We start from the raw sequence: 22,563 nt of genomic DNA on the forward strand, positions 1-22,563 counted from the left end.
GGTCACAGATGAACCAATTTTACACCGAATGCATCCTCATAGTGAGAGGAAAGGGTCATGGCTCCAAAGGAAGGCCTCCTTATCCTCAACTACCAGTTCTGAGCAAGTTTCCGACAAACTTGCTTCCATGTGGAGGGCCTTTTTTCTTCCCCAGCTACATACAACACAGGACAATAGCACCAATGTGAGAGAAGAACACAAAATGCCTGAATTGAGACTCTCTTTGGCATTACGATTAGGCATGAATTACTTGGGCAAGAAGGTGAACATCTTTGATTTTTAAAGACTGGATTAGAAAGGCAGTTTTCTTCAAGAGCAACCAATGCTTGGGAAGGACCCTAGCAGGAATGGTGAGAAGAAGGCAACAGTCTAAGATGGTAGGAGCTCTTCTCTGCCTGTTACCTATATCACCTACTCAGAACGTTTATTTCAAAATGCATTGGTTTTACCTTTGAGAAAAGAGCACAGTTCCTTCAACATTGCTCTCTATCTTACACCCCACCTTGTGCCATCTTGAAATGATGCTGAGAAGCATGGTCCATTTGGTCACCATGTGGCTGCTTGTTGATTTGTGTCAGTCTGGCATCCCTACCTGGAGTGAGCAGAGCTGAAAAGCTGAAATAGATATTTCCCAGTTTGAACCCACCAAAACCTAACTTTTCCTGAGTATGCTTGGCTTAAGTTGGCAACTATATAAATTGCAAAATGCAAATAAAAATGTGTTAAAATGGCCTGGAGAGGAAAAAAGAGCTTTTATGGATGGTTCAAATAAGTTTTTTTCTATATATTTAGTTTTTCATTATGTGTTAATGTTGTCCTTACATTTGAGATGCTTTCTTGATGACAAAATTTATTGTGACATATTATGTCACAAGCAAGATGCTTCAAATAAAGAAAAGATGCAATAAAAGAATGAAAGAAGGATTTACTTTGAGACAGAAACCAATGGGCAGACTTGTTGCATGGTGTGGTTATCAGGAATGACATGAGATGAGAAGGTGGGTTCTGAGAAAATGTAAAAGGAAGAAGAAAATTACTGAAGTTTTGTGAAGAATAGCAACTGGTTTTAAGGAGAAGTGTGTTTGTGAAACATAAATGATAGATTGGCTACTGTTCTTATGATTTTGAATGCAGTTGTTTATTTTCCTTACTCTAACTCTGAACGTGATGGTAATTCAGGCCAATGCATCAGTAGCAAACAAAGCAGGAGGAAGAAGGCAGAAACTCAGAGTGCATACATGGGATGGCCAATGCTTAATAATTGAAAGATTGTGAACTGAACAAAAACCCTTGGGGAGCTTTGGAAATATACATTAGAAGTAACTTTTTTAAAAAGAGAAAGAGAAGAATGCTATAATGTTTGAGAAATGTTTTCTCAAAATTTAAAAACTAAATCTTCCCCTTATTCTGCTGTTCTCTCTCTCTCTTTCTCTTTTTATTATTCCTATTTTGCAGGTGAGAAAACTGAAATTCTGCAGGCAAAGTAGCTTAATTAAGATCACAGAGCTACCTGGTGGTGGAGCAGGAATTCAGGAAGGAATCTGTTTCTGAAACCTTTGATTTTTAAAAACTGAAATAGAAAGGCAGTTTTCTTCAAAAGAGCAATCAATGCTTGGGAAGGACCCCAGCAGGAATGGTGAGAAGGCAATAGTCTAAGATGGTGGGAGCTCTTCTCTACCCATTACCTACAGCATCTATGAAGAACTTTTATTTCAAAATGCATTGGTTTTACCTTTAGGAAAGGAGAACGAAGTACTCTTTTTATAGTACCCTGTTGAGGGCAGGGAGGTAGGATTTGAGGGGAGAGGAGAGGCACATAACACATACAAGATATGTTATGGGGCAAGATGGAGGGGAAATTAGCCAATTCCAGAGACCATGAGGCTGTGGGCTTCCCGAGGGCAGAGGCTTAAAATGTCTTGGAACTTTTCCAACTTCCCCTAACCCCTGCAAATAAAGCAAGTTATTTACAAATGCAGTAGAAATTCGTATAGTAGAACATATTAACTATTTAGGAGAAAATTAATTTCAAGAGAATCTGTTATAATAGCAATTATTTGTCTAATATAAAAATTAGAGTTTCCCATTATTCTGCTGTTTTCTAAGAAGTCTTAACATTAGGCTAAAGATAGATTTGAAAAATACAAACAAACGCACTGCTTATCTAGTACTTTTCTCACTGAAATATGCAATATGTTTTTTTCTCTATTTATCCTGCGTGCTCCCCCTTTTTTCTGTTTTACATGATTACTTAAGTGGAATTAAGACATTATACAGATACTTCATGCTCCCTTTCCTCTCTCTTCCCCTCCTTTAACTACTTAGTATTGCAAGATGCAGTATTATTAAATATATCAATGTAATTCCTTTAGGAACTTTATATCATTAATTTACATCACAGAAAATATAGAGTGTAGTATACTCACCCCTTAAAATAACTCATCTACACTTTATGTTACATGAAGAGAAAAAAAATAAATAATTTCCTTTTTTTTATCTATGCATTCCCAGATGAAGGCAGCCTAGTAAAAATATATATATGAACTGGGAAATTCATTAACCTGACCATAAGTCTGCATTAAATGGTACACGTAACTGCAGGCTGTTTTTAAACAAAGGCTCTGCTTTCCTAAGTTCTGTTCTAACAGTAATAGCAAATGATATCACCACTATAGTTGGGTCTCCATATCTTCAATTTTATGAAATGTCTCAATGAGGTGGTTTAATTGTTAATAAATCTAAAGTATTCTACCAGGATGCCTCATTGATTAAGACAGGGAAATTTCATTTTACAATGTTTCTTACACTGTATCTCATGAAACATATGCTGTCCAAATTGTTTTAGAAGTGAACCATAAATAAAATACGTAGGTAACTTGAGCTTATATTTAGGGAAACACTAGCGATATTTGCAGTGATGGAAGCTTGTTTGTTTTGCACTCAGTACAAAAAAGAGACAATCAGACAATCTGTGCTAGCTCTGGAGGGGAAATTGTTAAAGGACTAAAGTTCTAAGAAAGATTCCTGGCCTATAAATTTTAGTTCAAAATAGGAAAAAAGAGAAAATAGTTGAAATATTAAAATAAATTCACCTATATCTACCTATTAAATTTTTTAAGTTGAATTTTTTGCTTTTCTTTGGCTTGCAGACTAAGCCCAGAGAGAAGAAAACATTCTTTTGCAGTAGTTTTAAATGGCAGGCTATGGCAGGTGCTGCAGACCTGTTTGTAACCCAATCCCAGGAGCTGCTTGCTGATGGGGAACATTGTTGGAGGCAGCTGGAGGAGCCTGGTGAGAAATGGTCTGTGCAGCTCAGTAAGAAAATGGCCCATTTTGGCTGTTTTCATGTTTAAAAGTGCCTATCAATTTTAAAAGCATTTAGAGAGACTGAATTTAAACGGGCACCTCTGAGAAATGAGAAATTAAACTCTTTGCCTTATTACTGTACTACTATAGCTTCCCCCTTTAAGCTCTCACTCCTTCATTTTCTTTGTCTTTCCTCCTTTTCACATCTCTTTTTGCCCCACTTCCTTTCCTGTACAGGTTCGTGCTTACCTGTTGTGATACAGTTAGTAAAGCTGTCTACATGCTCTGATGTGTATGAAGTATCTGCGAACACTGATTCATTTACCAACACTGCTTAGAGTGAAGCATATCTCTGCTACTTATCAAACTCTTGACAAGTGGTTTCCATATTTCATATTCCATGTTGTGTATCTCCTATATTCCAAGTTCTCCATAGAGAACAGGATGAGAACTGGAAAAGTCTGATCAAGGTGACCAGTGGAAAGGGGAAGAATGTTGTTAATCCCTAAAGGGGAGCCAGGGAGTTCTGTGGCGATACTGGGGCTTCTTGAATCCTTGTTGAGGTGGCTCGGGTTACTGCAAGGGTGCAAGTGACAATAGTACAAAGCAGTATTTCCTAGACCTGTGAGCAGATCTAAGTATCACTTAGATAGTGATATCTAAGAGATTACTTCTTGGGTGTTTTTAAGTTTTTAAATAATGAGTTATGTGGCAAGAATTACACATTCTTACATATATTTTTATACAGGTGATCAAACATAATCATTAGGATATAGAGTTTAGAAGTAACATAAAATACAAGCAGTTGAAACAGTCTAATAAGTTGTTTGCACAGAGGTCTACAGATACAGTTGATCACTGCTTAGTTTTAAGTGAATAAATAGGAATGCTTTATTCTCTTCTAGTCATTTAACAAACATTTATTGAGTATCCACTGTGAACAGAAAATGTTTTACATACTGCAGATAAAGCAGTGAAAAAGATAGGCAAGGACTCTGTTTTAGCTGAGCTTATATTCCAAATGTGTGTGTTGAGGTAGGGAGAAGGTTGCCAAGAACTGTGAAGAGCCTGAGATTTTGCCATACTTGCAAGCTAACAAATTGGCCAGCTACAGTTTCATGACCTCTGGATTAGCGACAAAGTATAGTTTATTATTAACAGCCATGCAGTAGCCAAGTAGCCATTATTTTCCTTGTGCTGGTTCCATGAACCCCAATACTCACAGGGCAATGTGAAGCAGGCCAGTAAACACCTACATCTGCAGTGAGTTGTGTTACAGGACCGTGATTTTAAGCTTAAGGAACCCTAATGTTTTATAATGGGCAGTAACTATGCATGTCCTTTACTTTTAGGGAGACACTCATTCTCTCTTCCTGTTTATAAGTAAACCTGCCCTTTGCCCGGGAGGGGGACACTGTGTCTAATTTCAAAATTTATTCACTGTTTTTTTTAATCTGCATGTCTATTTTACTTCCATTAGAAAAATATTATCTGTCTACAATTTTGGTCCACTTTCTTCTTGACCTCTACCATTCCAATTTAAATACTTTAATTTTACTCAAATAAAAGCAGAGTCACACATCTGACATGAGAACAAAATGTTTCATATCATTAAATTAGTTTGAATTAGGTGTGCTCTTGTTTATTTCTTAGAAAAAATAACTCATCTTTCCTACCTATTATTTTCCTTTTATTTATTTGAGTCGCTCTTTAGTAATGAGTATCTCTTTCCTACATTCAGTAATATGGGTGTAAATAATAATAATTTATTACATCAGTAACTGGATTAATCATCTAATCTTCAACTCGTGCTTAGCTCTCCATATTCTATGGTATTTCCATAATAACTTTAGATATTTTAGTCAAACTCACATTTTCATCAGTTCTAAAAATTAAGATGTTGTATCAATTGTAAAAGTCAAGATGTGAAAAATTTCAGACTAAATAACACTGGGCCACTTATAGTCATGCCGTTGTGAGAGGTGCTTGGTCAGTTACTTCCTCAATTTCAGCTCGGCCTCCTTTGGGCAAAGCAGCAACCAGGTAAGCAGCACTTGCAGGAAAACTACTCTTGAAGTACTGTTTGTAGATTTCATTGACAGTAGGGAAGTCATTTATGTCAGCCAACAAAACAGTTGTTTTTACTGCATTAGTGAAGTCACAACCTGCAGCTTTCAGAATTTTACTCATGTTCTTGCTTAGCTTCTTTTGCTAAACAAGCCCTCTTGGCACAAGCTGTCCACTTGAAGGGTTCATGCCTATCTGTCCTGAAATGTAAGTTTGTCCTGACTAACACAGCTTGACTGTAGGGCCCAATGGCCGCTGGGGCTTTCGTGGTGCTGATCGCCTTTCTGATTAAGGATGACCTGGCTAACCCTTCTCTCTTGTGGCCCCTCCAGGAGAACTCCCTGTACCATTCCTGCTTGCTTCTTGCCTGACTGACCTATTCACTGTTCTGAAAAGATTGTAGTGGCTCTGCTTGCAAGATGTGCAGAAACATGAGAGACCCTCCAACAGTGGACAGAGAGGAGATAGTCATATTTATACTGAAATATTTATGTGAACTACGAAGTATATTGAACTCAGGCAAATCTCAGTTTTGACTAGTGATTTACATCAGTGATACTGGTTCCCAGTATCAGTTTCTGCAGTCTTGTGAAAGAGCATGAACTCCGTATTACCTGGTGGACTGACCCAGTGCCATGTGAGCAATGTGGATCATGAGCAATGTGTGGATCAGGATTCACTTTTCCACTCTGTGTCTCACTGTCTGTGTCACTTGGACTGATTGCATAGATTCTCTAAATCTGTTTCTTATAAACTGGGAGTAATAAAACCTGTCTGATGGAGTTATTGGAAGATTAAATAAATAACATTTGTAAAATGCTTAGCATAAAGTCTGGATACAATAAGCATTCAATAAAGGGTAGATAGTTTTGTTTACTATCATAGGTGTCATAGGCTCTGCTTTTAAATTTAATCCTTATAACAACACTGTAGTATGATCTTCATTTTATAAATTAGGAAATGGAGACTTAGAGATTTGTCTGAGGTTACCGGCTAATAAGAAGTAGAGCCACAATTCTAACACAGTTCAGTCAGTGTCAAAGTTCACATCATGTACTACCCAGTAGACTTTAGGGGTGAATCTCTCTACTTCCCAGTCGAATTTCCTCATTTGGAATCCACCTCTGCGAGTGCGATGGCTCATGCTTGTAATCCCAGCACTCTGGGAGGCCAAGGAGGGCAGATTGCTTGAACTCAGGAGTTTGAGACCAGCTTGGGCAACATGGAGTAACCCCGTCTCTACAAAAAATACAAAAATTAGCCAGGCTTGGTGGTGTGCGTCTGTAGTCCCAGCTACTTGGGAGGCTGAAGTGGGAGGATCTCCTGAGCCCAGGGAGATGGAGGCTGAAGTGAGCCGATAGTGCCACTGCACTCCAGCCTGGGTGACGAGAGTGAGACCCCCATCCCAAAACAACAACAACAAACAGACGAAACCCCCAAATCTGCCTTTGCCATTTATTATCTGTTTGATTTTGAATAAAATCCTTTACATAAAAAATGGGGATAATAACAGCACCTACCAGGTAAGGTGGTTATCAGGATGAAATGAAATAATATCTGCATAATGCCTGACAAATAGTAATAAAAACACATTTATTATTAGTTTTTATTACTATTATTATGACAGTAACATGGAGGCAAGCAACATTACTTATTCCAGATGACCATTCACCTTCCCAGAAACCTGGGCTGCAGTGTTTATAGCCTTCTGTAATGTAAATTTCCTATAAGCTATATATTACAATAGTTTTGAGGATCAATAAAGACATTGATTATAAAGTATGGTGAATGCTTCATACGTAACCTTAGATTTGATTACAGGAAAGAGGAAAACATGATGTTACATTAGTATAAAGATAAATTTGCTTTTCTATTTTCTTTTCCATTCCCCTAATAATTTTGGTAAAATATACAGCAGTGCATATTGACCCCAAAAATGAATAAAACATCACTTGATTTACTTTAGCTCATACATTGGTTGTATGGGTTAACTCACCTTACATACATTTTATACAGTACTTAACATTTATTTTAGAGAGAACATTAGCAATATGACTTTTCATTAATGCTTAGTAAATATTTTCCAATGCACTATATAATTTTAATTTTGATAAAAATAGCATTGTGGACAAGTCAATGGGACCAAAAATACTATCTTCATGATTCTTTAGCTTCTAAAGACAAATTGCTACATTTAAAGGTTATGCCAAATTTGAAAAGCAACATAGGATAGTGGGAAAGACCACGGATTCTACAGCCAGCATTCCTGGGTTTGAATCCCAGCTTTGGTATTTAACTACTTGTGTGAACATGGGCAAGCCCCTTAAGCTATTGGAGGCTCATCTCCTTATCCAGAAAATGGGGACGATAAAAGTATATACCTAATAGAGTTGTTGGCAGGGTCTGGGAGTGCATGAAGTAATATACATGAAATGCTTGAACAACCTCCTCGTCCACAGTAATATCATACAAGTGTTAGCTATTGCTATTGCTATCCTTTTAGCCACTTCATGAATAATCTCCTATACCATGATTCTCCGAGCATCAGGATATGCAGGGACTGGGGACCAGTGCTGTGAATCATGGCTGCAGAAGACCCTAGAATACTGCCTTCAATAGCAGGACTTATAAGAAATCACTACTCTGATGGGAATATTTTGATTGAGCTTGTCAGAAGACCTGGTATTGTTGAATGCTTTTTGAAAATATGCTAACGAAATAGCTTCAGATTATATTTTCCTTTTCCAGTATTCTTTGTCAATATATGAGTATTTCTGACTTTCACAGCATTTATCAATTACCAGTTTCGCTGTTTATGTTGATCAGCTATATTGGTAAAACAAGAGTTCATTTCTTAAACAAAGCATTATATTCAATGATGGTTATTTACCTTTTAATCAGCTTTCTGAATCTTAAAACATACACATTACATTTGAAAGCCAAAGATATCTAAAGTCAAAGAAGCTTTTTGTCTCTTATACTGTAGTGTTAGTCTTACATATTTACTTAATAACGAAGGCTGGCCTCCCAGTTCTGGAACCTCTCCCATCTTTCCTAACACATCACCTCAGCCCACCCTTGGTGTCCCTGCCCTTGCCAATTTCCTCTTCCCTATGCCATTTCCCATACTTTCAATATTTTCTTAAGCCTTCTTTAAAGAGGCTTAAGATTCACCCCCAATGCACCTCACCTATTTCTGACCTTCTCTGTAGCTACTGGAATGTTTCTATCTTGTCCTCTAAATTAATAATGGGAAAGCATAAATAATCCCATTTTTTAAGTCATTTTTCTTGGAAGAGGAATAGGTGATAGCACTTCTATAACACCAAAAGGACACTGTAGGGTGAGAAAAAGGAGAAGGCCAAAAACTTGTTGAAAACCACATTCTTGGCCGGGTGCAGTGGCTCATGCCTGTAATCCCAGCACTTTGGGAGGCCGAGGTGGGTGGATCACGAGGTCAGGAGATTGAGACCATCCTGGCTAACACGGTGAAACCCCTTCTCTACTAAAAATACAAACAAATTAGCCGGGCATGGTGGTGGGCACCTGTAGTCCCAGCTACTCGGGAGGCTAAGGCAGGAGAATGGTGTGAACCTGGGAGGCAGAGCTTGCAGTGAGCCGAGATGGTGCCACTGCGCTCCAACCTGGGAGACAGAGCAAGACTCTGTCTCAAAAAAAAAAAAAAAAAAAAAAAAAGAAAACCACATTCTTCAGGAAATAATCATGGTGATAGTAACATATCATAGGAGGACTGATGAAGAAAATATTAAGGCAAAAGGCAAAAGGTACTTTGTTTTTTTCAACCATTTTAATGATGAACGGTTAAGATAAGCGGATGTATTTCCAAGTGCTAATAGTTTAAAGCACTCCCTTCTTCACCAAAAGACATTGATCCTTTCTCTAGGGTACTCATGCCAAATGGAAATTTTGGTGGACAGAGTCTCTTTAATGTAACCCACCTGAGAAAGGCGTGCTAAAACATGAAGAAAAGCGACCCGGCCATTCAGAAAAGATAAAAATAAAAAAACAGAAATGAAAGTGAGGCTTACATTGTATCTATAAGATACAAACTGATTTTTTTTCCTCCTACAGCCAGCTACAGTGATTTAAATAATAATTTACGTATTTACTAAATTCCCATAGAGATGTACCTGCTGTTTTGATCCTTTCTTAATAGCAATACATTGTGATATATGGAAGCCCTTTGAAGAATCTCTCAGCCTGTGCTAAAAATCATGTGTTGGCCGACTGGATCCATTCGAGGAATTTATGGTCCAAATTAACGTGAAATAATCAGCAAACGCTGTGTTGTCACGCTGTGTCTCTTTACCAGATTCCCCAGTTCCCAGGTCAGCTAGAGCAATTATTAAAACACCCAATGGTCAGACAAATTTCTGCTAGCAGATGATTTTAAAAGAATGCTAGAGAATCAGTTTGGAAAGGCCTGCAACCAAACACCGCGTTCTCTAGGGAGTTCCCAGTACGGGGCAAGGTGCAGCATTGCCTCCCACTGCTTTCCGTTGTGCTAGCATATCAAAGAAGGAACCTAAAAGGCACGAGGACCTGCTACTGGGGGGAAGAAGGCCTCAGAAGGCGAGAGAAGTGCTGAGTGGTGGCACGCAGCGGCCAGTGCGCCCGTCTGTCTTCTGGGAGCTCATTGCGCGCAGTAATTGGAGATCCTCACCCGCCCGCCGCGACAAACTCAAGCACATTTTAAAGCAAGGCGCCTGGGAAGAAAACATGCCAGAATAGAGTGGTGTTATTTTTAATGGAGCATGTGTTTGTCTTGCAAGTGTGTCGGAAGGAGGGGAGCAGGTGTCGGGTTCCTGACCAGCACTTCTGATGCAGGATAAGAGGCCGAGGTTGGATTTCCCATGGCCTCACAAGATCTTTGATTTTGCAAATGGGATGTAATCGTCCAAATTGAGTGTATAACGCTATCCCTTCTCGGTGCGTTTGTACTTGTTTTTAAAGCAAACTGGCCTCAGGGTGCGGATTTCATGAGCAATCTTAGGGATTGGGCCAGGTCTTGTTAGGTAAAGATTAACAGCCCAATAAATAGAATTGGTGCACCACCGTAAGATTAACACAAGGCAATGGCAGAGTTGATCTAAGATCTTGGAAGGCAAAGATGTGCAACCCCCCTCTTTTTTTTTTTTTTTAAGAGTAAGAACATGAATTTGTCAGTAATAAATTAATAACCCTCATGTAAGAGAGTTGTCAATATGAGAGACTCTATCTCCCATGTTCAGTAATAAAGCTACCTATTATTTTGGTAAGAAATGCCTAAATTGAAATTCCAAAGGGTATTATGAACTTGAATTAAAAAGGTAATGGATTTTTTAATAAGTTCTGGGTCAAGATGTATTATCAAACTATTTTCCATAGGACATAGAATATACCGTCTATCCTTTTAATAATGCCAGATCTAGTCTTACATCCAGTGGCCAGCTGAGGCTGCTTGTCTATTATAGCTCTCCCACCATCCCTAACAATGAACAAATAACTAGATGGCCTATGAAACATTTAAAATAGAACTGTCTCCTAGAGAAACTGTTACTAGCAGAGACAGGTTTGATCCAGACCAGGATAACCTGCTTTGTGAAAGAGCAGATCAATATTGTTTGGGAGTAAGTAGTGGAAGTAAATATTATGGTGAATTAAGTTAATCATAAAACAAATGATCTGTGCACTGACATGCAGCCTGATTCTACCTAATTGTTCTGATGCAGTACTATATGAAGGATAATTCTGTGTGCTCTGAAATTCAGAGGGCTTTCAAAAAACAGTTTTAATTATACAAACCATTTGTTAGTCATGAAAGCACTATGTCTGCAAATCCTTAAAGACCGGCAAAGAACTTGACCATGCATTTGAAAAGTGGTCTGCATATTCTAAGTTATAGGAGATGAGTTTTCTTCTTTCCTGATTTATGGCTTGGGTCCAAAGCCAAAGTTGTGTCTTTAAACCATTCTTTCTGTCATGCCTAACTGTCTGACTCTGCAATACTCTACAAACTTACCTCTTTTTGTTTGCTCTCGTAGAGTATTTTCTTGCTGCATCCCTCATCCTTCTTTCCATCTTTGCTGGGTCTGGAGACAGGTAGTATTTCTATATGTAGCCATGGTGAAAAAGGGGGGTAAACTTGTTGGCTAAAAGGTAGCTGAACTCAACAGACATAAGTGTACTCTAAATGAAAAAGTAAATTATTGAGTTATAAATGGACAGAAAAAACTGCTTCATTACATGTTTGGATAACTTCTGGTCAGGCATGAGTTAGTATAGGACGTTGTCATAGCTATCTTCATAGTTGCATTAATTTTTAGATGGTTTTAGATTAATGCAGGAATTTACTTTATACTGTAGCTTAATATTGGAAGCATTAAATTCATTGTTACAAATTGTCTTCTGTTTTTTATATCTTCTATAAAACAAAAATCTCCGTAAGATAAAAGAATGCCTGCCTCTCTCATCATGGACACATGTAGAGAGAGAGAGTGGATCTGGAAAACAAATTTATACTTTTTCTGGAAATGGGAACCATTCACAAACCATTTAATGAGTTCAAGGTCTCCTTGTTCTCATTCTGCCTCCTATTCATATAGACTGTTGGCAACCAGAGGTAGCTGGGCTAGTGACGCATTATTGGATGAATCTGCTTCAAACTTGAAGATTTATGAAAACTCTGAATGACAGACAAAAATATACATTTTCCTTTTAAAAAGGGTGAGATTAATATTCAGCAGTCACAATATATAATTAAAGAGAAAAATGAAATGAACTGTTTATGCAGGCACAAATAGTTGGTTTAATATTACAAGAGACCAGAAGGTCTGAGGCAAAATTTTTAAATTTTGCTCAAGGGTTTAAAGCCCCTCTGAGGTGTTCTCGCAGGTATAACCCTATTGCCATTTTTATGCATGTCATGAACTTGTTTAGCAGCTGCATTTATGTGAGATGCTCAGTTGTCTCCCGATGCTGCCTGCCTCCCTGTGTGCATCTTTATGTACTATATGCCCTCATTAATTTTGGAAAGAATTTTAAAGAGTGCTCAAATAACACTTCCAATTAGTAGCCGGTATTTTTTTTCTTTAGGTGTTGGAGTGCAAAGCTCATTGAAGCAACCCCCAGATGGCTGAATTGTATCCTAAACACAGTCCTAGATAAGATAAAAGACTAACTGATGCCTGGAGGTCTCAATAAACCTTCTAACTCGGTTAAAATTTTGTTCCTGCTTCCTTCCTGCAGCTCTAGGTCCCAGTTTTAAGTTCTGTTCTTTATCTCCAAACTTTAGACATTGGGCAAACTGCTGGTTTCCTTTATGTGAAAACTTCATCAACTTGTGTTTGATTGTCACAGAGTAGTAGCTTGGCTAAATTTGTGTCCACGGTTTTTTCCCCCTAAAGGAAGTCTACAGTAATCTTGTAGGGTGGGGTTGGGGAGGCTCTGTATTGTTTGGATACTGTGTATAGGATAATGCTGAGAAAGGAGGATGTAAAAAAAGGATAGTCACTAATCATCTCTATATTCTCAGGAGGTTTCCTGGAATGGAGTAGAGAAATACAAAATCTGGGGTTTCCTTGTCCATGCTATGTAACACAGGTCATCAGAAAGGGAGTTATTGAGGCATCCTAGGGTATGCAAAGATGACTGAGAGTTAAGAAATGAATAGTTGAGAGTAGGGAATGAATTAGAAGTTGTCTTGATTGCTGCTGTTTCTTGTTCTCTCCCATGAAGATGGACATCTTTTTATATCCAAGTCTTTCCACCACCAGGATGCTCTGACCTCTAGGTGTCTACCTTGGGATCTCTATTCCCCAACAGCCTACCGTCACTCCACTCACAGGTGGCTCAGCGCATGGCCCTGCAGAGTGAGATATAAGATTCTTCTTCCCATTTTGGTCTTTTCATTGCTCCTGCTCCCTGGACCCCATGCCAGCTCATTGTGCCCTGCCTCTTCATCAACCACAGCCCAAGAACCTCCCCTCCCCTTCGATATTTATGGGGGTGACACTTTTGCTTTCCTTTAAAAAAGGAAGTCTGTCTCTTCATTTGCTATTTGAAAAAGTAATTCACATTATCAGGAAAATTGGGGGTAACTATAAAGGCCATTTTTTGTTTCTGGTAAAGAATATTTAATAATTAATGGACACATAATTGAACAATACAGATATTATATGGAGAGAAGTATTCCCTTTTTAAGTCTCTTCTACTCTTTTGGGTAAATCAAAGAGAAAATTCCAGTTTGGTGTTAATATGACTTTAAGTTCTCCATCACTCTGACTAATATCCCTTTTTAATGCAAAAAGTAGACCTCAGGCTCAAAGCCCTGTTGTTGGTAGTACCTGCCCCACTCTGACCCAGCTCAAGACAAGACTCTCAATGATAAGAATTTTAAGTCAGAAGTGAAAGGAGAAAAAAAAATCTCAAGTGTCTTGGTGAGAAAGGATGTCACTCCCTTATGTTAGGCCCAGGCCCAGTTGGAAAGAAGACCCAGAGAGAAGTGGCTCTCTCATTCATTTGTGTCTATTATTTCATTGATTTCTGAGCAAATTAGAGGCTCTGTGGAAAAGGACTGGCAAGGAAATATGGAACAGCGTGAATGTAGCATTCTACTTAGCACGAGGAAATGTGTTACGCATATATTAAACACGGGCTCTTTCAGAGAAAATTGTGAAAATAGCTCTATGTGAAGTTCTTTGTGTTGATTTGTAAGTTATTAAGGCAAAACCATTTTTCCCTCCTGAAATTCTACAAAAATCGGTTGGTTAAAATACAGATCATGTTCTAGAAGGAAGTTTATAGGGATGTAAAATGCTGAGACAACCAGAAATCCCACATTTTAGATGTCAGGGCATTTGATTCATTCCTGTTAAGTCTTGGACATCAATAAATAAAATCCTGGCTGACTGAATGTGTAACCTTATAAATTTAAGTGCTCTTTACTCTGAAGACCTGAAGTTCTTCTTTTTAAAAATCTTTTAAAGAAACTGAGAATCCCCTGAGTTTCTTGACTCTAGATGAAGTCCACAGGGCAAGCCAGGTTCTAACTTTCACTCTATACATGTTAAATTTATACCAACTTTATGTTATGGGTGAGTCTATGAATAATACAATTTAGGGATTCTGAATTTATGAATGAACAGGCAGCTTTGAACTCCTTCTGGGAGCAGGCACCATATGCCATTCAAAGGTAACTTCCCTTAGATTTACATTTCATTTACTCATCTTGCGCCTCTAATGTCAAGTGCTGTGTCAGCCTTGAAAGGAAACGTAACAGCGAATAGCAGTCCAGAGAAAGAACGATAAAGCTGACAAACAGTAGCCTCTTCCATAAATCAGAGATTCCACTGAGAGAAGTTGACGGTTGAGCCTATACATTAGAAAAAGAAATGTAGAAGGAGGAAAAGAAAACAATAGTATGAAACTCACTATGACTCAGTGAATGAGAAAAATGAATCACAAGGAAACCTGGCAGAATAAAAATTATCTGATTATTGTATGAAGCAAAATCTTCAAGAAATAAGTTTGTTAACTAGTTCTGAAGAAAAACGAAAATGAGAATTATTATATGTAATCATAAGAAAAGAGATGAAAACCAATCTAAATTTAGAAAATGTCAAGGTCAGACCTTTCTAAACAAGGTAGAATTGAAGTAGAAGGATGAACACAGATATAGCCAAGCAGGTAAGAGGTCAGAAGGTGACAAGTACAGGCACCTTCCAAAGCAGGATGGGTGACATTTGCTTTTTTCAGTTTGTATTAGGAAAATTCCCACTTCAACCAGGTTTTTAGAGTTTTAAGATGAGTAGATTTAGTAATTGCGGATAAATGGTTAAGCATGGAGCTTTAGAAGATGTCTGAAATTGAGGAGCCCTCTTACTTAAACTTCGTTAGCCTCACAGTAAATCTACCTCTGGTCCCCTTTGCAGAATCATGCCTCATGTGACGGAGGAGAAGAGGTGGGCTTTGGGCTGCTGTGTTGGGCAAGAGACTATGATTCATCTTCCTGCATGGATTGCCTTGAATCATGCTGTCCTCATCATTAGAATGGTAAGCTAGAGAGAGAGAGAGTTGTGATTAGGGAGTGGGTTTAAAAGATAAAGAAGTTATTTCTGGCTAAAGTAATGAAGACCGTATTGTTATTGTGTTTCAGAAGTGTATATGCCTCAGTGAAACCACTTTTGTCTCTTTTTGAATGGCAAGATATACCAGAGACTGTGCCGGATGCTTGAGATATACAGATGAAGAATGAATGATGAATGAAACTTGGTTTTTGCTGTTAGAAAGCTTATAAGTTGGAGATGCAAGGGTAGGAGGTAGGAGGATAGAGGCAGAAGGAACCCAGAGTATCCATTTGGGATGGAACCTCACATTCATTTTTTTTTTTTTTTTTTAGACAGGGTCTTGCTCTGTCACCCAGGCTGAAGTGCTGTGGCACAATCTCAGCTCATTGCAATTTCCACCTACTTGGGCTCAAGCGATCCTCTCACTTCAACATCCTGAGTAGCTGGGACTACAGGTGTGCACCACCATGCCCTACTAATTTTTCTCTTTTATGTAGAGGCAGGGTTTCACCATGTTGGCCAGCCTGGTCTTGAACTCCTGAGCTCAAGTGTTCTGCCCACTGCAGCCTCATAAAGTGCTGGGATTATGGGCGCAAGCTACCGCACCCAGCAGCATTCATTCATTTAACAAATATTTGTTGAGTATTGTATTATTTTAAGAGCTGTGGATCTGGTAGCAAACAAAATAGCTCAAAATGCCAGTATACATGGCACTTTTGTTCTAGTGGTGAGAAATAGACAGTAGATAAACTACTAGTGCAGATATAGATGTACACATACACATACATATACAGGCAGATGATGGTGAAAACTGTGGTAAAATAAAGCAGGTTACAGGAGATAGTCAGCTGTTTCTTTTCTTTCTCTGTACGTGTGCATCCATGTGCATCTGTGTGTGTGTGCCCGTGCGCATGCGTACACGTGCAGGGAGCTATTGCTGTTTTATACAGAGTGGACCAGAAGTCAACAATAAGATGACATTTCAAAAGGGATCTGAAAGGAATGAGAAAGAGGCACGATGGGAAGCACTCTCTGGGCAGAGAGAATAGCAAGTGAATGCGTCTGGAGGCAGTGGTGTGAGAGGTGTGTCTGAGGAACAGCAAGGGAGGGCTGGTGAGGCTGGAGTGGAGTCAGCAATGTGTAGAGGGGAAGGTGATAAGGTCAGAGAGGTAGCAGGGGCCAAGGCAAGAGTCGTCTCAGGCCATGGTAAGTACTCTGGGCTTTAAGCGTGGTGGGGAGCCCCTGGGAGGAGCCATGTGGGCAGAATCAACTCTAGAAGGGCAAGCCTACAAGCAGGGGGCTCAGTTGGGAGACTGCTGGAATAATCTAGGTGAGAGATGATAGTTGCTCTAACTGGGTTGGTAGCAATGGAGGTGAGAAACTTTTGGTTTCTTGTTATATTTCAGAAAGGAGCCAGCAAGATATCCTGATAGGTCAGGTAAGGAGATGAGAGGCAATGTTTTTTCTTGAGCAACTAGAAGGTTGGAGTTTTAATTTAATGAGTTGAGAAGAACAGTAGGAGGAACAGTTTGGGAGGTGGTGATGGGATTTCTGTATTGGACTTAAGTTTGAGGTCTTCATTCGACATCTGATTGGGAATATCAAGTAGGCGTTTGGATGTGTTTGGAGTTCAGGGAACAGGGTGAGGCTGGAGATGAATATGTGGGAGTTAAGACCATATGTATGGTATTTAAGGTCATAAGATTAAACACAATCACCTAGGGAATAAATATAAATAGAGGAAAAATAAATATGGCATGTTTCTTTTCATGAACTTTTGGACATACTTTTGTTGAACCTCTGGAGGTGGGATTGGGCATTTGTGAGCGTAGGTTCCTGCTATTTCTCTCTTTCTCCAAAAATACATGACATGATTTATACATCCCAACATTTCATACAATGCTTTTCATAATCTGATGCATACCTACTCATTTCTCCAGTTTCAGTTCCACCAAACAGCAAAAGCATCATGCTGTTTCATGTCTGTGTGTGCCTTTTGCTCATGCATTTCTACTTTGTGGAAAAGCTCACCCTGCTCCCAACCCCAGCTTATATCCACACAAACACACACATACACTTCACACTTCTGGGTAATATCTATTCATTTCTAAGACCCTAAGTGTCATGTCCTTCAAAATACCTTCCCCTCAGCTTGTCTCCAGGTGGGTTGAGCCCATCTTCTATGCTTTATCAGCCCGTGCTTGGGAATAATTTGTTATCTCATTGCTTTATAATTATTGTCTCTTACTGTCTGCCTAATCCTTGGTACAGGGAATACTCAAAGCATTTATGAAAGTTTACCAACATGTTAACAGACAAGATAGAGAAAACTGATGAGTGAAATAAACCTCTTAATCCCACAACAGCAGAACAACGGCAAAATAAACCCCACTTCAACCAGTAGCTACTGAGCTAAAATTCCTCAATGTCCTCTGCAGGGTATGCTCTGCACTCAGCTAGGTCTTAATGAATGTGAAATAACAGGCCCTAAATGATCAATCATGGGAAAAAGAGGAAACAAATTAGAAAATAAATCTTTGCAGGAAGAAGGATGAAAAAGGAGAAAATGGGCTAGAGGATTTCATTCTGAAACAAATGAGAATATTCCTAACTGCAATCTGTCTCTCATTTGGCGAATGAGAGTGACAGTCTCAATTGGAGCTTTAAAATGAAACTCTCTGAGTCAAAGAGATAATTAACCATTTATAAGCAGATATGATAAACCCTTTAAAATGCACTACTTGATCCAATCAAATAATTAATTCCATAATTTTAAAATTATTTTAAAAAGCTGCTCTCTAAAGAAATTTAAATTAGATCTTATTAATATTTTCTCTGTGTTACAAAAGCCATCATTTGTAAAATGCTGGTAGGCCAGATTTCAATTAGACAATACCATGTACACTAGTTGTTTTCTTAATGCAAATGAACCTTGATATCTTTTTTTGATTACATCACTCAATTATAAATTCCTTAAAAGCAGGAACTATAGATCCTCAACTAATGTGTGTTACATTTAAACTTGAGAATGTAATTGCGTGATTTCAGTACTTTTTTGTCTTCTTGTATAGAGTATATACACCATTCCATAATAATATACTCTAATAATGGTACAGTCACGATTTATTAACACTTACATGTTGTACTTGCTTTATCTCCATTTTATTCTTACCACATCCCTATGGGAGAATATGTTTTTTCAGTTGCAAAGAAGTAGAACTTACATGGAATTTTAAGCAGTTCACCCAGGCTCAGAAACACAATTTTGTCTAATAAAAATAACTAAGTTTTTTTTTTTTTAACTATGCCTTAACATACTTAAGGAAACCCTAAAAGCTTGTGTATTTGTGCTACACATATTTAAGAATGCCATTAATTGGGAACATCTAAGTATATAAGTGGATTTGAAAATCTTTATTAAAATGTCATTCTGATTTTTTCATTATTAAATAAAAGTGATACACTAGAGTTATTACCTCAAATGTGTATCAAATTTATAATGATCACAAAGTAGCAGTTATCATTGAATTAAGGAAATATCTGCTTCAGATCATTTACTGAGTAATGGAATTTTAGAGTTGTTTAAATTAACTAGGATAACTAACATATGTAAATGTGCAATACAAATATGAAATATGTAAGTTTGGTGACATACTTTATCTCTGAGAAATAAATTAATAATACATAAAATTGCCAGGCGCAGTGGCTCACGCCTGTAAACCCAGCACTTTGGGAGGCCGAGGTGGGTGGATCACCTGAGATCAGGAGTTTGAGAACAGCCTGGCCAACATGGCGAAACCTCATCTCTACTAAAAAAACAAAAAATTAGCTGGACATGGTGGCCGGCGCCTGTAATCCCAGCTAGCTACTCAGGAGGCTGAGGCAGGAGAATCGCTTGAACAAAGGAGGCAGAGGTTGGCAGTGAGCTGAGATCGCGCCACTGCACTCCAGCCTGGGCAACAGAGTGAGACTCCGTCTCCTTAAAAAATAAATAAATAAATAAAATCATAATTTAATGTTTCATTCTAGCCAATCAGGTTTCTAATGCTTTATTATTTCCTCTCTTCACCTAGGAAATACATCTAATGCTTCTATCATGAGGAAATCTAAAATAAGTCAATAAGGATGTTCTTTTGGTCAAATTGATGTCTTTGCCTGGGATGCCCTTCCATCTTAGTCGACCTAGACAATATTCCGCATCTTTCAAGAATCATTTGGTGACTCATAAATCTATATCTCAAGCCCAGACCTCTGTCCTCAGGTCCTAGGTCAGGTATCCCACTGCTCACTAATCACAGCTACTGGAATTCTTCTGGGGCATCTTGACTCATCATGAGATATTCCTTCCATGGCTCAACAAAGAGAATGGGTTCCTCTTTTTTTGGTGCCTCCACTGTTCGTTGTGTAAGCTTCTCTAACACTGTCTGTAATAGTTTATTCGAGGTCTTTATGTAATCATTTATTCAAGGTCTTCAAATACTGGGCACACAGACCACCCTCCCCCTTCTTCACTTTTGGAAACTTATTACTATGATAATAACAATAACAGCCATTGTTAATAGTATTATTTGCTGAACTTGTATGAGTATGGTAGGCAGCTAATGCCAACAGATTGGAAGCTATTGACCAGATAAAACCTATAAACCATTCCTGCAAATAGAAATTTTTATATTCATTTTAATAAATCATGTTAATTTCTCATGGCACTTGTAGATAAATTAATGAATCCATAAATAAATAAATGTATAAATGTATGCATTAATAAACAAGTCACATCATTTTCTTAGATAGGATTTTTGGTAGCAAAAGTGAGTCATTTTAGAAAACTCAAAGTCTGTCTCATCAGCTTCTAGGTAACAAATTTCATATTTGATGACAGCCAGTCTAACAATCCAGTTTATGTTCTTAAGCAGTGAATCAAATTAACCTACCAAAGTTTAATGCCAAAAAGTTTCTCTCCTGTGAGTCCAGGGAAAAGATGCACAATAACTACCTGTGACAAGTATGCAATATTAATTAGGTAGCTAATTAATTTTTAATATCATGCCTGTTTAATTAGTAACCAAAGAGCCAAAGAATGATGGCTGCCTCATACAGTTAGAGCTTAGATTGTATATTTTGCAGGTGTGAAAGCTTAAACTGCAGTATGCTTGATAACTTCACATGCAGTTCAAGATTTATGAGGCCTATATGATACTTTAAAAGTTTTCTCAAGCCAGATTATGATTATTAAGTCGTTAGAATTTTAATTACATAATATATTTCCTCTTTATAAAGGGAGATGTTATCTAAGATAATTTTGACTTTGGGAGGCTAATAGGATCAGGGCCTTTATGGAATTTTGTTTTTCCATGTACTACAAACATATTTTAAAAATGCCTCTAAAAGAGAAAAAATAATTAATCACGAATCAGTGAATTGCTTTGGTCTTCATATCCACAGAACAATCTTGGTTCTGTCCTGGAAAGTCCTGAGTTCATTTTATTTATTTGTCTAAATGTTTCGAGATGATAGAGTTGGTAACTCCTCTGTCTCTATTATTTCCTGTTTCCTATGTTATGGAGCCTCTATATCATTCTGTAAAGTCAGGTGGAAGAAAAAAAGGGAAGCATTGTTAAACTGATTTTCAAAAAGCAAGAGAAAATAACTCTTCCATTTTATATCTTCTAAAGAGAAATTGGCTAATAGACTTCAAACATAACTTTTTGCAGTGTTTTTGTAATTATGCTCTTAGAATATATGATGTGTTTTTATTTTCATAATTAACAGGAAATACATGTTATACATTAAATGTGACACAAGAGATATGAATTATGCAGTCAACTCGGTATGTGCTGATGAGCACAAAGCCCAAGGCACGTTCAGTCGAGTTTCTATGAAGATCTATAATGAGTTTCAAGTACATCATTTCCTGATGGAGGTTAAGAAAACATCCATCAATGCAAATTTCTGCACATTTTTTCAGCTTTTATGAATACTTTACAAATTCTAAAAAGACTGAATTTCCAAAGTGCAACTGAGCTAAGTCTGCTAGTAATCTTATTTAGATGGTTTAGGTTCAGTGGTAAAATCTAGTCTTTTACGACTAGATTTTACAAGTCAAGCAATAGAGCACATTCTACTAATGCTTACTAATATCGTCCTATTCAAATCCCAAAGGGATTCTCAAAGATGTGTACATATATATATACACATACATTTATTTAAACTGGTTATAGAATGCTATCAATGAAGATAACTAGTGTAAGATAATTTGATACTGTACAACTTAATAAAGATCCTAGTCAATATCTAAACCTATGATATTAGTTTTATGTTGGAAAATAAATTATACAATGGAACAGGAAGGAAACAAGTGTTTATATATTTTTTAAATTCAAAATCAAGACTTCCCTAACATATGCAAAGTAAACATGCATATTTTATTCATTTAATTACTTTAGAATAGTTGAGAGCACCATAAATATCTTAAAGTTTATGTTTAATTTTTTTATTAGGATAGCATTTAAACATATACTAATGAGGAGTGAAGGAAAATGCTTAGGAGTAAAATTGTGTTGAATATTAAATAAACATTAAAAGTTACAACACTTTGTGGTCCTTAGAGACACTTTACAGAATAACATATAGTTATTGTAAAAGAAAGCCCAATAATGCAACAGCCTCCTAATTGGTTCTCTTAACACGTCTCTCCCTCCACAGTCCATTTTCCACAATGAAGAGTTATCATCCTGAAAAGCTGATCTGATCACATGCCTTCCCTTCTTAAAGACCTCTGCTGGCTCTCTGATGCCAGAGGATGAAGACTAATCTCCCCAGTCTGGCCGGAGCCTGCTCCTCCAGCCTCATTTCCTGACAAACTCCTCCGCACACCTTAACCTCTGGTCTCTGAACTGCACAAGCAGGGCAGAGTGGGGCGGACAGGGCCGAGGAGGCAGGGAAGACGTTTCATGAACACCACCTGATCAGTGCTTCTCTCTTTGGGGTGCCTTGCCCCCTTTTTAGTAACCAAAATGATGTGCAGTTTCGTTATCCACTCTACCCTTTTACTTCTTCATTTGGCCCATTCTCTATACTCCAGCAGAGAAATGACAGAGCAACAAGAAATCAAAACATTCTCACA

General features: G+C 37.9%; 1 pseudogene; it reads right to left on the reverse strand.

The window, feature by feature from the left end:
* Positions 1-5,271: 5,271 nt before the first annotated feature.
* LOC134758565 (2-iminobutanoate/2-iminopropanoate deaminase-like) lies at positions 5,272-5,671 on the reverse strand (annotated as a pseudogene).
* Between the last annotated feature and the right edge of the window lie 16,892 nt (positions 5,672-22,563).

This window comes from Gorilla gorilla, chromosome 1, assembly GCF_029281585.2.
Source record: "Gorilla gorilla gorilla isolate KB3781 chromosome 1, NHGRI_mGorGor1-v2.1_pri, whole genome shotgun sequence".
NCBI lineage: Eukaryota > Metazoa > Chordata > Mammalia > Primates > Hominidae > Gorilla > Gorilla gorilla.